The sequence below is a fragment of the Sapajus apella genome, unplaced genomic scaffold, assembly GCF_009761245.1.
Source record: "Sapajus apella isolate SASKATOON/1434 unplaced genomic scaffold, GSC_monkey_1.0 scaffold43, whole genome shotgun sequence".
NCBI lineage: Eukaryota > Metazoa > Chordata > Mammalia > Primates > Cebidae > Sapajus > Sapajus apella.
Window position 1 is genome coordinate 11,305,619 of NW_022436983.1, and position 15,068 is coordinate 11,320,686.

The following is a 15,068-nucleotide window of genomic DNA, read 5'->3' on the forward strand; positions in this document are numbered from 1 at the left end:
GCAGCTGTACCTACACCAGGGCTCCTGCAAAAACCTCGACTAGTGATGATGAGGACAGATGGATAGAACAGACCAGGATGAGCTGGGAAGGAGAGACAGGGATAGGAAACAATTCTTCCAAAACTATGAGGAGTGATATATTGAGCCTTGCTGTTCCACCAGGACTGGACCAGGCCTGGGGCCCCCATGATGAGGACAGTGAAGGCCTTGCCATGGAGGAGTGGAAGACAAACATTTTGGGCACCTTCCAGGTGGTAAGCCTAAGTCAGAAGTAGAAACAGGACACCGTGGGAGCCGGCGAAAGGACGTCTATCTCAGCCTGGAGAAGACAACCCGAGCTCATCCCAAAGGTCAAATAAGCCTGAGAGAGTGACGGCAGAGAAGCATAAATGAGAGACTCCTTTTAGAGAGAAGGAAAAGACAAAAAGCAAAAGCAAAAAAAAAAAAAAAGAAAAAGAAATCAAAAGTATGGCCTGTAATCTATGTGTTGCTCGCCATAACACTCTGGGACTTTGCACAATGCCTGACAATAGTAGGTGTTCAATAGACATTTGTTGAGTGAATAATAAAGTTAGAGCTCACACTTTGCTTATTAGTTCAATCTATTCAACCATCCTGTGAGGCAGACATTATTAATACATTCGTTTGATAGATGGGAAATAGAGACATGGAGAGACCAAATAACTTGCTCAAGGTCAAGTAACTTGAATAAACTAGTAAGTGGCAGAGCTGGGGCTCGAACGGAAGGATCCTGGCTTCAAAGCCTACAGCTGAGCCTCTCTGCTCAGTGTGGCCTTCTTCCATTCTCCCGATGCTGAGCGGTACGCTGTGTCCACGAACAATGAGCAGGAGTGCGTGGGCTGGCCAAGGTCGCCATGACAAAGAACCACACACCAGAGGGGCCTTAAACAGCAGGAATTTAGTTTCTCATTATTCTGGAGGCCAGAAGTTCAAGGTCAAGATGTTGACAGGGTTGATGTCTTCTGAGGCCTCTCTCTCCTTGGTGTATAGACAGCTGTCTTCCCTCTGAATCTTCACATCACCGTTTCTGTTGCGTGTTTGGGTCCAAATCTCTTCTTCTTCTAAGACACCAGTCATAGTGGATAAGGGACCACTTGAATGATCTCATTTTAACTTTATTACCTCTTTAAAGATTCTGTCTCCAAATCCTGTCACATTCCTAGATGCTGGGGGTTAGGACTTCAACACATCAATGCAGGGCTTGAGGGGACAATTCAGCCCATAACAAAGGGCTTCAGGGAATGAGTGGGAGCTGAAGCTAGAGGGGGAGGCAGGGAAATCAGCAGGATGGCGAGGCTGGGACAGACACTCTCAGACACTTCTGTACACAGAGTACATCACTTCTGTACACAGAGTACATCAGTGGGACAAAAGGCCCCAATGTGTGCCCACTTTACACTTGAAAAAATAAAACTGGCGATAACAGCAAAGCATTAACATCCATGCAATTGCACACATTTGCTTTAGCCAAGGATGCATGGATGGTTCATTGTTAACTGCAACACATCACATTTTAAAATCTAATAGGGCTACCTGAGCACTGTAAAATTAACCAAACCATCTCCAACCAACTAAATTGAACTAAATTGATAGTGAAGTTGAACTATCAGGCATTGCTAATTACAAAACAAGAGGAACAGCAGCCGAACAGCTGAAAACCACGGCTTCCTCGTGACCACCCTGCTTATCTGCTGATAACAGGGCATCCCCTCCCCACCATGAATTGGGCGACTTGACACTCTCTGCGTGAGCACTGCACAGTAGGAGCTCCGTGATGCTGTCACATGTGTGAGGCAGCCAGATCTCCTAAAAGAAAGATAGATCCCTGAGTTTATGAATACCACTTTTTGTCACTGTTAATAATTCACTGAGTAGGTGAGTAATCAATAGGTCTTTGTCCGATGTCAAAACAAAAGCTCATGGAAACATAAGCCATTTGCCTGGGAGAATGGAAGAAAAGTTCTAACTATGAATTAATTCATGGTCCAACGAGTGACTGTCAATGCCCTGCCTCCACCACCCGTGATCTATGAACATATTTTGAAAGTTTTTGCAGTAGAGAAATATCTCAGATCTGCCACTACCAGCCCTGTACCCCAGGGCCATCTACCACAGTACAGGTCCTGATACAAACAAAACACATATAAGTACATTAAACACATTCTTATTGAGAGATACAAGCATTTTGTAAAGCATTCTGTAAGGATTTTGTAAATCCATACTTAGATTCTAAAAGAAATAAAATGCTACCTTTTGACAAATTATGTTCTAGCAGAAAAAGTCTTGGACAGGAGGCTGGAAGGCCTTAGTTCTAGACCTAGCTCAACCGTGAATCAGTTATGTCACAGATTTATCTTATCCAGGAATGTGCTCGTGTATACAATGGGTACCCAAGGTTCTTTTAGGGTTGTGTGCCTATGGAATATCTTCTGTTTCCTGCTCACTTCCGTATTAGTTACCTACTGCTGCGTAACAAATGACCCCACAACTTAGATGCTTAAAATACAACACATTCATTATCTCACAGTTTCTGTAGGTCAGGAATCCAGGTGCCACTTGGCAAGATCCTCTGGCTCTGGGTTTCTCCCCAGGGGTTGCAGTCATCTGAAGGCTCAGCTGGGGATGAGTCTGTTTCTAAGATCATTCCATTATCCCTGGCAGGATTCAGTTGTTCATGGCATTTTCGGCTGAGGGTCTCAGTTCCTTATGAGCTGTTGTCTGGGGTCGAGGTTGGTGAGGGGCTCCTTTGGTTCCTTGAGACATGGGCTTCTTTATAGGGCCCAGTTACCTCCAAATGTACCTAGTTACCTTCATTTGATGAAGCAACATGGCAGCTTGCTTCATCAAAGCTAGCAAGGGAGAGGGCCACAGAGACTGCCAATAAGGCTGAAGTCAGAGTTTTTTTGTAACCTTATCTCAGAAGTGACACCCCATCACTTTTTCCGTATTCTATTCATTAGAAGCGAGTCACTAGGTCCAGCCCACACTCAGCGGGAAGAGGTAACACACATACAGGAGTTGGGGATCATTGGGAACCATTGCAGAAGCAGCCCACCAGATTTCCCTCCTCATTGCTTTTGGCCTTACTGGGTCAGCTGAAACCATGGCTCTCTGGCTTAGACTTTTACAAGCTGCTCCATTAAAAAGGGGCTGAGAAGTGGAAAGTGGTGATTGGGAGATTGTGAGGTAGGTCTGCCAACCAAACCCCTGGGGGGCTGGTGCGCTGGGAGAATGAAGAGAGGGGAAATTGACAACAGATGTCCCCCTATTACATTAATGGGAGTTGCTTCAGCCAATTACCCTGTGGGTGCTGCATCCTACTAATGCAACTTAGGAGAAAAGGCAGTGTCAGAGGCACACCAGATCAGTCTTTCTCATGCTCCAGGAGGCCTCCGCCCCAGTCCTCTACCTCAGAGCACTTGAGGGTGGCAAGACCACTGGAGCAAAGCACTGTATTTAATCTGTCCTGTTGAGCTCAGTGGGTATTAACACCTTCAGGAAGAGAAAAAGAAAGAAAAAGCCTCTCTAAGAAGGTCATGTAGAATCCTCTCCACTCTGAAGGAATGACTTATTGTTTGTTGAGGGGAGTTAAAGATAAGTTGGAAGGTTTGCAAGATGTGGAAGGAAAAAACTGGGCGTGTTTCAGTGGTCTTGCCTTGACCAGTGGCAGGAAGGACCTGGGAACTCGGAGTGTACACAGTAAAATGCCCTTGCTTGACAAATGCAAAGATTTCATTTGAACTCGAGCTGCAAATTTTGGCTGCGTGAAGGAGGTCTTACCACTCTACAGCCCAAAATGGCAGGGCCTAGGTAGGTCAGGGTGGAGACTAGGGTGAGAGGTCAAGGGTACACAATTTTAAGGAGAGCTTCCCTTTCAGAAGTGCTCAGCAGGACCCTAGTCTTGGCCCTGGTGTAGATAAATTGGTGGTGTGGTTATTTGTTCAATGTCAGCCTCTCTGTCTACTGGGCACTCCATGTTTCCTATGTCTCCTGTGGGGTCTGGTACTTATGTGTGGGATGAATCAATCAATGAATCAGTCAATAAACTCTCTCCTGGGTGAGATTCCATTTATCTATCAAGACCCAGCGCAAAGGTTCTTTCTCCCTGAAACCTTGCCTACTGCCTGGACAGCACTGAGGACCACCTCTTGGGTTTCCATCAAACCTCACACCCGCCCGCCACCAACTACCACTACCACCATAGTGTGCTCACTGGGGTGCTGTGGGGTGTGTGTAGGAGCTGGGGCTCCAGAGTTGTAGTGCTGGCGTTCACGTCCTTATTCCATCTCTTATTAGCTCTATGATATGGCCTGGCTCTGTGTCCCCCCCGAAATCTCATCTTGAATTGTAATCCAAATTGTTATCCTCACGTGTTGAGGGAGACACCTCATGGGACGTGATTAGATCATGGGATCTGTTCACCCACACGGTTCTCATGATGCTAAGTGAGTCTCACAAGATCTGATGGTTTTGTAAGTGTCTGGTATTTCCCCTGTTTGCACTTCTCTCTCCTGCTGCCACGAGAAGAAGGACATGTTTGCTTCCCCTTCTGCCATGATTGTAAGTTTCTTGAGGCCTTCCCAGCCATGCAGAATTGTGAGTCCATTAAACCTCTTTCCTTTATAAATTACCCGGTCTTAGGTATTTCTTCATTAGCAGTGTGAGAACAGACTAAAACCCATTATGACCTTGGCGTATTGCCGGACTCCTTTATACCTCAGTTTCCTTATCTGTAAATTGGGGCCAATGATAGCTGTGTTGTAAGAATGAAAGGCATGAATGCATATTGAGCACTTCGGATGATGCCGAGTTCACAGTAGGCGCTCAAAAGATACTTGCTACTCCCCTGCATCCACTCACTCGTCACCTTCTACTGTACTTATCTACCTCGTTAGGCAAGACTGTGACTTAACCATTTCAGTATCCTGTCTCCTGGCACAAAATAGGTGTATATACTGTATTCACTTAGGGAACCATTTTGTCTAAGTAGGATAGAACAGAGCCTTGACCTCTGAGACTACCCCTGTTATGTTCCATCTCCCCACCTCCATTCCCCAACACCTCTTCCTGGTACAGACCCCTTGGTCCCTGGACACCTTTGAGCTCTGGGTCCTATGGTCCCCCTCCCCACCTCTTCATTAATCTTAATTAGGAAGTCCTTGTACTGGAGTTCATTTGCTTACAGATGCATATCAGTCATGTAACAGGAATCTCTCCCGCGCTAATGAGGAATCATCGTCTTGCCATGTTATTACTTAGCTAATTAGTACACAGGTTTCTTTGGGGGGAAAAAAGGTCAGGGAAGATACCAGCAGAAAGTTGTGATTTCCACAGGGACTGGGTGTGGTGGTGAAGTTGAGAGCCCGGGGAAAGGTGTTGTGCTCCCAGCTTCTCCATCCCGCTGGACGACTCCAGGAGGTCAGGCCGGGGCGGAGAGGGTTTCAGTGTCTGCACACAACCTCAGCTCACCGAATCTAGGGCACAAGAGTCTCTGGCTTGTGGATCGAATTCAACATCCTAATGAGAAAGAGGCCGGGGTGGGATGGCAGTTCCCGAGGGCAGGAAGACTATTTGGCTGCAGGCAGGGTTGAGGAGCATTGTCCAGGCCAGCCTGGAGACCAGGAAACCAGAGCCCTCCCGTCAACAGCTGAGCTAGAGCAGAGACAGTTACCGCTGTGGCATCTGCCTTCTCCAGGCTCTGTTCTGCAAAAAAAAAAAAAAAAAAAAAAAAAAAAATACAGAGCTGGGTAGTAGTTGAAGCTATAAAAACAGATTTTATTCAGGGCTGTTGCAATAGCGGAAAAGAAACCAGTGTAGAACCGGGCTCATTTCTGAACATTCCCCAGGCAAGTGGGAACTGTTAGCCAAGGAGCAGGGTGGGGTAGAGCCTGCTCTTTGTATCTGCCAGTTCCTCATCTACAGGTTCAACCAGCTACGGGCAAAAGTATACATAAAAAGAACAATAGGACAAAAACGTAATAATAAAAACAATACAGTATAACAACTATTTACATGGCATTTACATTGTGTTCGGTGTTAGAAATAATCTAGAGGTGATTTGAAGTAAACAGGAAATGTAAATAGGTTACATGCAAATACGACATCATTTTATAGGAGACCTGAGCGTTCTCGCGTTTTGGTCTCCGAGCTAGTTTCCCAGGCGACACCAAGGGATGAGAACCAGCACCTGGGGGATGCGGAGGGTGGAGAACCTGACAGATACGGCGGGTGGGAGATTCTGGTTAAACCAGCTCGGCAGGATTCTTGATAAAACCGGATACCGCAGGAAGCGCACGTACGGGCCTCAGAGAAAGTTCTGGAACCTGACTAAAGTTTGAACAAGCAACAAGTCTTTGTCAGTTCTTCTGCTCGAGATTCAAACTCCATGGAGGGATTCTGGATCACCTGCCAGCCCCTCTGGAAGTGACAGGAAGGTGTCACCGTTGCCCTGACACCTTATGGAAGGGTTAATTCTTCTAAAGGGAATTAGAGCTGTACCAGGAGGTGGGAATGGGGGCTGGACAGACAAGGAAAAATGCCTGCTCTGCCTCCCTCTTCCCCAAGGTAGTGTCCTTCTTTCAATCAGCAAAGATGTATTAGGTGCCCATTATGTGCTGGCACGTTGGGCTGTGCTTAAGGAATTAACAGGGAGCTCCCTAACAGGCAGCATCAGAGAGACCCTCATGCACCCCCCAGGAGCACACACACTGTGGAGGGCATGCTGGCCACAAGGTCCCACCAGGGATGCAGTCCTGGAAGAGATCTGCGGTTTGAGGGTTATAACATCCAAGACAATTGCAAAGCACAGGGGGGTCAGGACCAGAAAGGCAGGACAGCCTAGTGGAGGAGACAGATCTGGCCACAGGCCATGTGACCGGAGGCAGTTCATGTTGGGCCTCAGCTTCTCCATCTGTAAAATGGGATGACATAAATAAAGGGTACAATAAAGACCTGAGACATAGTGGATGCCAGGACTTGTTGCGGAGGTGGGGGTAGCGTCCAGGGTTTAGTCCAAGGAGTAAATGTGAGTCTTTATCAGGGAATGGTGCAAATGCTCAGGCTTCAAGGAGGAAATGCAATAAAAGACTGGGAAGCCCAGCTCAAGACAGGATGAGGTAAGACCGTCCAGGGAGGTCCTTTAGTTGGATTTTTCCAGAGGGCATGGGGATGCAAAGACTAACTTAAAAATGGCTGCAAACTTGAGACAGTCGTCTCCTCAACTAAACAGCAATGCCCCCCACATGGGGAGTGTGCTTCCCCCATCAGATCAGACCCTCTCCTGGAAAGCGGTTGTGCCTCCCTCATCAGCGTGGTGTTTGACAGCACAGACTCTGGAGGCAACTCTTTCCATGTGAATCCTTTCTCTGTCACGTCTTAGCTGTGTGGCCTTGTGTAAGTTACATGGACCCTTTGAGACTCAGTTTCCATATCTATAAAATGGGGATATTGGTGGGTCCTACATCATGAAACATATGTATGCAAAGCCCGCATTAGGTGATCTTTTAAATTTTTCTTTATTTATCTTTTTTTTTGAGGTGGGGTCTCACTATATTGTCCAGGCTGGAGTGCAGTGGCTACTCACAGGAGCAACCATAGTGCTGCACTCCTAGGCTCCAGCGAGCCTCCCACCTCAGCCCCCTGAGTAGCTGGGACCACAGGCACCCTCCTGCATACCCAGCTTACATTAAGTGTTTAATAAGTATTCCCTTGTGTACTGGTCATCACCTACTGCATAACATATACCCCAAAATGTAGCCACGTGAAACAACATTGCTAAAGAATTGAGGGTCAGGAATCCAGGTGCGGCTTAGCTGGGTCCTGGGGCCAGGGGTGTCCTGCAGTCTGATGGAGAACAGATCTGCTGCCAACCTCCCTCCATCACGCTTGGCAAGATCAGTTCCCCGCGTGTTGCTGGGCCTTGGCCTGGGGTCTTCCAACAGTTGTCTTCCCTCCCTTCCTTGCCACACGGGCCTCTGCTTAGGGCAGCACACAGCATGGCGGCTTGCATTATCCGACCCAGCAAGGGAGAGGCCTGGAGAGAGCGCCACCTGCAGGCCAAAGCCACAGCCTTTTGTAACCTAATCCCAGACGTGACCTCCCATCACTTTCCCCATTCTGTTCATTAGAAGGGAGTCAGTCTGTCCAGCCTGCATTCAGGCAGAGGGAATTGCATAGACCTGTAAATATCCGGAAGTGTCATCAGGGCCACATCGGGAGTTGCCATTCACCCTTTGACCCGGGGCTGCCTGTGAGAAGGGATGGGGAGAAGGAGCTGTGTCTTCTCTTTCACGGCTGTGTCTCTGGCACCTAGAAAAATGTCTGGCATCACACGGGATCTCCACAAACGTTTACCCGAGGTGTCCGAATGAGGCTCCCTTGGGGCAGGGGCTGGATAAAGAGGAGCTTCCTCTCCCCTCTGTCCTCCTTTGAGCACCCAGACACATTTTGCAGCCCCGAGCCCAGAATAATCCCCCTGGGGAGAGTCTTCCCCTGCTCAGAAAAGCCTCGGATTGCATTGCAGTGTTTTGCTCCTGACCTCCCCCTCCCAGGGAAGGCAAATTCCATCCAGAAGGAGATGTGTGAAAATTGGATTTGCTGCTGGGGTCAAACTTTGCTGTTTTATCCCGGCTGTCACCTACCTTTGAAACACAGAATGTTTCTCCAAATGACGCCTCTCACTCGTGGCCCCTCCTGTCTGGAATGAGCTTCAGCTGGCTTCCTCTCAGCCATCTCTCCGGCTGCTGCCCGGCCCAGGCCATGTTCCTCTCCGTCCTTGTCCCTTGCTGTGGTTCCTCGACTGTTGTCCCCATCTCCACCCATTTTTAACGCAGCCAGAGAGGCCTTTCAAAAACACAAATCGGATCACGTCGCTCTTCTCCTTAAAGCCTTCTCCTAGCTTCCTGTTGCTCTAGAATAAAATCCCAACTCCCACCCTGCAGGCTTTGCCCCTGCCACCTCTTCCAGCTCATCGCCTAAAAAATGCCCCAGGCCCTCCCTTGCCACAGGCGTGGTCTGCCAGTCCCTGAAACAGGGACGCTCTTCCTCCCCCAAGGCTTTATTCTGTTCTGTCTGCCCGGCTCTTCCCCTGGTGCTTTGCAGTGCTGGCTCCTTCTTATCCTTCTAATCCAGTTTGTCATCTCTTCCAAGAAGCCTTCCCTGACTTCACCATGATCCCATTGTTACCGTTCTCATTGTCTTGTTTACTTATTTCCTGGTCCAGGTTACAACTTGTCAGCATTTTGGTTTAATTAGTTCTGTGAGGATGGAGTTAGAGTGGATGCCTAGTAGGTCACAGCTGTATCCCTTAGGCTCAGCACACGATAGGACAAATGAAATTCCCCTTTCCTGCTGGATTTCAGCAGCCTCCCCGCTGCCTGCTTTGCCCATGACTCACCTCCTCCAACCCACTCAAGCCATAGCTGCCAGGGAAAACAGCCCTGAACGTGTCCCTCCCACCCTGGAATCCCTCAGTGGCTCCCCACTACCCAGGAGCATCAGGGACCCTTGGGCTCAGCTTCTAGAATGGACCCAACCAACCATTTCTTAACATTCTCTTCTATCCACCCTGTGCTCTGGTCAAACTGGAATCTTTGCTGCATTTATGAGCAGTCCCTGCTCTTTTCTATCTCTGAGCTTCCGCTGGGATGTTTTTCCTCCACCTGGAGGGACTTTCTCTCCTCTGCAAGACAAAAAATGCATACTCACCTCAATTCATCTCCTCCTCCAGGAAGTCTCCCTGGCTGTCTCTTTGGTGAAGAGGGAAGAAGTTGGAAGTTGGTGTCAGGCTTGGCTCCAGATCTCTGCTCTGCCATTTGCAGAGCAAATAAGTACGTGACTCCCTGTCCCTGAACCTGTTGGGTGGGGACAATCCTGACTCTGAGTCACTGAATGAAACACATCAAAAGAAAGCCTCTGGCCCAGAGGAGATGTCAAGCCGAGGTGAGGCCCTTTCCAGTGACCTTACTGGTCACTTGCCATACTCCTCATACTTGATCTTCTCATAACGCACTTGGGGTGAACCCGTTCTCCTCTGTCCCCACTGGTTTGCAAGCTGCTTCTGGACAGGACCATACCTTCTCCCTCTCCCTTCCCTAACCCTGCCTGCCGAGATGTTTGCTTTACGCCAAGCAGGATCAAGGGAGAGTCTGCTGAATGCTCTTGACCTTTCCTCTTCTCTGGATATTCTTCCTTTACAGAGAAAAGCAACTCAGTACAATTTTATGCTAATTCATGCATTCATTCACTGAGCTTCTATCATGTGAACAAGGGCCCGGTGGAATTTTCATTTTAGAATTTTGGAACTCCCGTCGTTCATTCGGTCAACAAACATCTATCTGCTGCCATTGCGTGTGTTTAGCTACCCTGGTAATGTCTCCAGCTCCCTGGCCTCAGTCATTAGCTGTTGCCCAGAACACTGGAGTCCCTCCTTCCCATAGCTCAGCCTGTCCTTAAGGGCCATTCTCTAAGGTTTCTGGGTGTTTTTCTTCCCACTGGATAATCGCTCTGTGTCTACAGTGAGACCCGCCAGCTGCAGGACCCACGCAGGCAGAGAGCTGTGAAATCCTCCCTGATCCACTGCAGCCAGTGAGGGGAGTCTGGAATTCTCTGCCTCCCACACTCCTGTATGTACTTCAGCCTCTCTGACCAGGTGCAGAGGCAGCCAGGGGTGCAGGGCAGATCTCCCTCCTTAAAGAGGAACAATGGTCTAATTCAGTAATTTCATTTCTGCGTATATATTCCAAAGGAAAACAGGATTCCAAAGGGATATTTGTACCCCCATATGTATGGCAGGATTATACGTAACAACCAAGACGTGCAAGAAGCCCAGGAGTCCAACTGCCGCCGATGGAGAGGCAAAATGTGGTCTATCCATACAGTGGAACATTATTCAGCCTTCAAAAAGAAGGCATGTGACCACGTGGATGAAACTTGAGGATATTATGCTAAGTGAATAAGCCAGTCACATAAAGGCAAATACTCTATCATACTACTTATGGGAGGTGTCTAAAACAGGAAGTAGAAAGATGCTTGCCGGGGGTGGGCAGGGGAATCAGAAGTTGTTTAACATGCATGGAGCTCCTGTTTTGCAAGATAATACAGTTCTGGAGATCTGTTTCCCAACCATGGAAATCTATTTAACACTACTGAGCTGTCCTCTTAAACATTGTTAAGGCAGTGAATTTTATGGTTTGTGTATTTTACCACAATTAAAAAGTTAAGAGAAAAAGAGAGAGAGGAACAGAGAAGGCCTTCTGAGTAAGAACACCTGGGCAGGTAGGAATGGCCCTGGGGGACCTGACCTTGGCCTCTGAGCCCCACCTCGTCCCGAAGGGCCCCAGCTTTCACTTCTTCTCCTGCCAGGCTTAGCAATGCTCCTTTGTTGGTGGCCTGAGCATGGATGCACCTCCTTTCCTCTTACAACCCCTCATCACAGCTGACTTCAGCTGCTATTTGCAGCTTTCCTGATAACAGTAATAAAGTAGAAAAAAATAAACAGAACAGTCAAACCAGAAAACCACGTTTCCACCACCCAACAACAGCAAACCTGCATCTGTGGATTCTGAGCCCTGCTCCATCCCAGAGGAGCTGCCCTCTCATGGCCTCATTAGATTCTTCATTTAGAAACAAAGATGGTTTTTGTATAGGGAAGCTATGCCTGGTTGGTATGGAGTCCCCTTGCATCCCCACTGCGGAGGCTGCAGACCACTGCCAGACTCACAGGCTCTGCCTCTGCCTTTGCCATTGTATTAGTCTGCTCTCATGCTGCTGATAAAGACATACCCAAGACTGGACAACTTATAAAGACAAAGAGGTCTAATGGACTCACAGCTCCATGTGGCTGGGGAGCCCTCACAATTGCGGTGGAAGGTGAAAGGCACATCTTACAGGGCGGCAGGCAAAGAGAGAGCTTGTGCAGGGAAACTCCCCTTTACAAAACCATCAGATCTCACAAGACTTATTCACTATTAGGGGAACAGCATGGGAAAGACCTGTGCCCATGATTCAATTACCTGCCACTGGGTCCCTCTCCTGACATGTGGAAACTGTGAGAGCTACAATTCAAGATGAGATTTAAGTGGGGACATGGCCAACTCATATCAGCCATGTTATTTGGGGTTCTCGCTTCTGACATCCTGATGTCAGCAAGTCCTGGGCAATCTCCTTGTCTAATCCAGCCTGGTCACTGAGCCCTTCAACTTGGCACCTGCTCTTATGGGCTACACCTCCACTGGACCTTCAAGATATAGTTGAGGCCTCCTGACACAGGGCCGGAGGGTTAGGACAGCCCTTTGGGGATAGAAAGGCAGCCAGTTTTGAGCCCTGGGGCTCTTGACCATCTAGCTGGCCTCCTGGAATGACTCAGCCTTGTGGGAAGATACCTTCTTAATCTTCCACAGCCTGGGATGTGGGTTCAAGAGATGAAAGGCCAGAGCTCAGCATCCTCTGACCCCCGTCTTTGGTCATCAGAGAGCTGTAATTGCTCTAAAATCCATCTTCTTCCCAGGCACATCCGTACCGAAGCCCTTGGTTCCTCTCTCTCTCTCTCTCTGACTCTGGGGACCTGGCAGATGAAAGCCACCCTCTCTCTGTTCCAGCCCAGGCGTGATGAAAGCTGGACATAGGTTGCTGGGATGCAGCTGTCAGAGGGGGTGCCGGCCTAATGAGCTTGCTTCCAGACCATGCGTTCGCTTTTCAACAAGTGTCATTGCAGGCCTGCTTTGGGGGATTCAGCACAGGATGGCACATCCCCTGACTAGAGCACACAGACCATCCTTCGTGGAAAGCAGGCACCTGAGACAGAAAATATGGCCACCTGGAGAAGAGCATCACTCTCACCTGCAGTCAAAGCTGGGCTGGACTGCTCCAGAGCCTTGTGTGTGGCCTGGCACGAATTCCTTACCCTTTCTGAACTTCAGTTTCCCTCATCAGTAAACAGGAGTAACTCGCCTTGCAGTACGTTACTGTCATGTTCCAATGCAATTATCATGTAAAGTGCTCAGCCCTGGAGCTAGAGGTCAATAAACGCTATTTCCCATCCTCCTTTCTCAGACAGGTGAGGAAACCTGCCATGCCTGGAGCGGCCATCGTTTGCAGGACTCGATGTGGCCCTATACTGTCTCTCACCTGCCCCAAGTGAATGACTGGGGAGGAATGATGGCAGGCCTCTTGCAGTTGTATATTACTGTTCTCAGAGCCCATTTCAAATACTTCATCATATTTGTTCCTTAAGGAAAAAAAAAAAAACACCTAGAAGGTTTCAATCAACCACACTTGGTAGATAGAGATGCCAGCGGCAGGCGAGGGCAAGGACCTCATTCAAGGTCGCATAGCCAGGAAGTGGCTGAGTTAAGGTGGGAACCCAAATCGGGGTGTTTCTGTTTGCTTTTGTTTCGCTTTTAAGCTTTGTGATGCAAAGTTTGCCAAGGCCTCGCCCTGTTCTCAGGAGTGTGTCAGGGTAGACATCATTCTCAGGTCATGGTGCCAGGGATGCTGCCACAGCAGGAGAGGCACCACCGTGCCCAGCAGAGCCCATGCCCCGGATGAACTAATTACCACGTTCCCTCACACTCACACCGAGCCTTCCTTCCAGAGAGACCCTAAAGTGCTTCTGAGCTGCTCGTACATATTTATATGCCTGTGTGCACGATAAAAATAAAACCACTTCACCCACCGCTGAAATGCAGCCACTCGGGGTGTGAAATACGGGGTTTATGGAACAGCGGCAAGGAGCGGCTCTCAAGGAGAGGCATGTGTCCCTTCTGACATTGCAAGGGGGCAGCTGGAGGGAGGTGGAATTTCATTATCTTGGTGAGGAAGTGTTGGATGTGGAAGTAGGGACCAGGAAGACTGCTGGTCGCTGGGCACCCAGGACTCCCTTGACTTCCCCGGGACGGGGGGCTGGTCCTGCCAGGGAGGATGGTTCCAGCTATAGGGGAGCATGGGCCCCTGGGCATCCATCACTTCACAGACCCCTGAACCCCACACCCTGAGAGCTGCCTGCAGGTATGTGGGCTCCAGCCTTCTGCCCTCCAAAACCCAATGTGCCACCAAGTACAGCTTCTTCTTTTAAAGGAAGGCCCCAGGAGGCATTCATGAGTTAAGACCTCTTGGAGTGAGGACCAGCATCTTTGCTGCTGTCTGGTCAAGGCAGCTCCAGCTAAGAAAGCTGCCATTCTCAAAAGCTGAGCTCCTTTTCTGGCCATGGCAATCTTTCAATGGTTCCTGGACTTTGTTCTGATTTCTGGTGCTGAGCCTTGCTGTACATTGAGACTTCTCCCTCCTGCCTGCCCTCTTTTCCCTCCCTCCTTCCCTCCCTCCCTCTCTCCCTCCCTTCCTGCCTGCCTCTTTCTTTCTTTGCTTTCTTTCTTTTCTTCCTTCCTTCCTCCCTTTCTCCCTCTTTCTCTCCCTTTCTTTCCTTCCTCTCTTCCTTCATCCTCCCTCCTTCTCTCCCTCTTTCTTTCTTTCCTTCCTTCCACCTCCCCCCTCCTTTCCTTCCTTCCTTCCTTCCTTCCTTCCTTCCTTCCTTCCTTCCTTCCTTCTTTCCTTCCTTCTTTCCTTCCCTTCTTTCTTCCTTCCTTTTCTTCTCTCCCTCCCTCCCTTATCCTTTCTTCCTCCCTGATATATTTTGGATACTTGTCATTCCAAATCTCATGCTGGAATTGGTCTGCAGTGTTGGAAGTGGGGCCTAATGGGAGGCGTTTGGTGCCCTCCCTGCAGCAGTGAGTGAGGTCTGTCTCTCTTAGTTACTGTGAAATCTGATTGTTAAGAAGAGCCTGGCCGCCCTCCTCTTTCTCTTGCTCCCTCTCTTGCCATGTGACACTCCTGCTTCCCCTGCACCTTCCGCCATGAGTAAGAGCTTCCTGAGGCTTCGCCAGAAGCTGAGCATATGCTGGTACCGTGCTTGTACAGCCTGCAGAACCACGGCCAAATAAACCTTCTTCTTTATAAATTACCAGTCTCAGGTGTTCCTTTATAATGCAAAATGGACTAATACACGCCCCCTGTACTTTGCCCACCTGACCACACTAGTCTTAATTCCCTGTTGT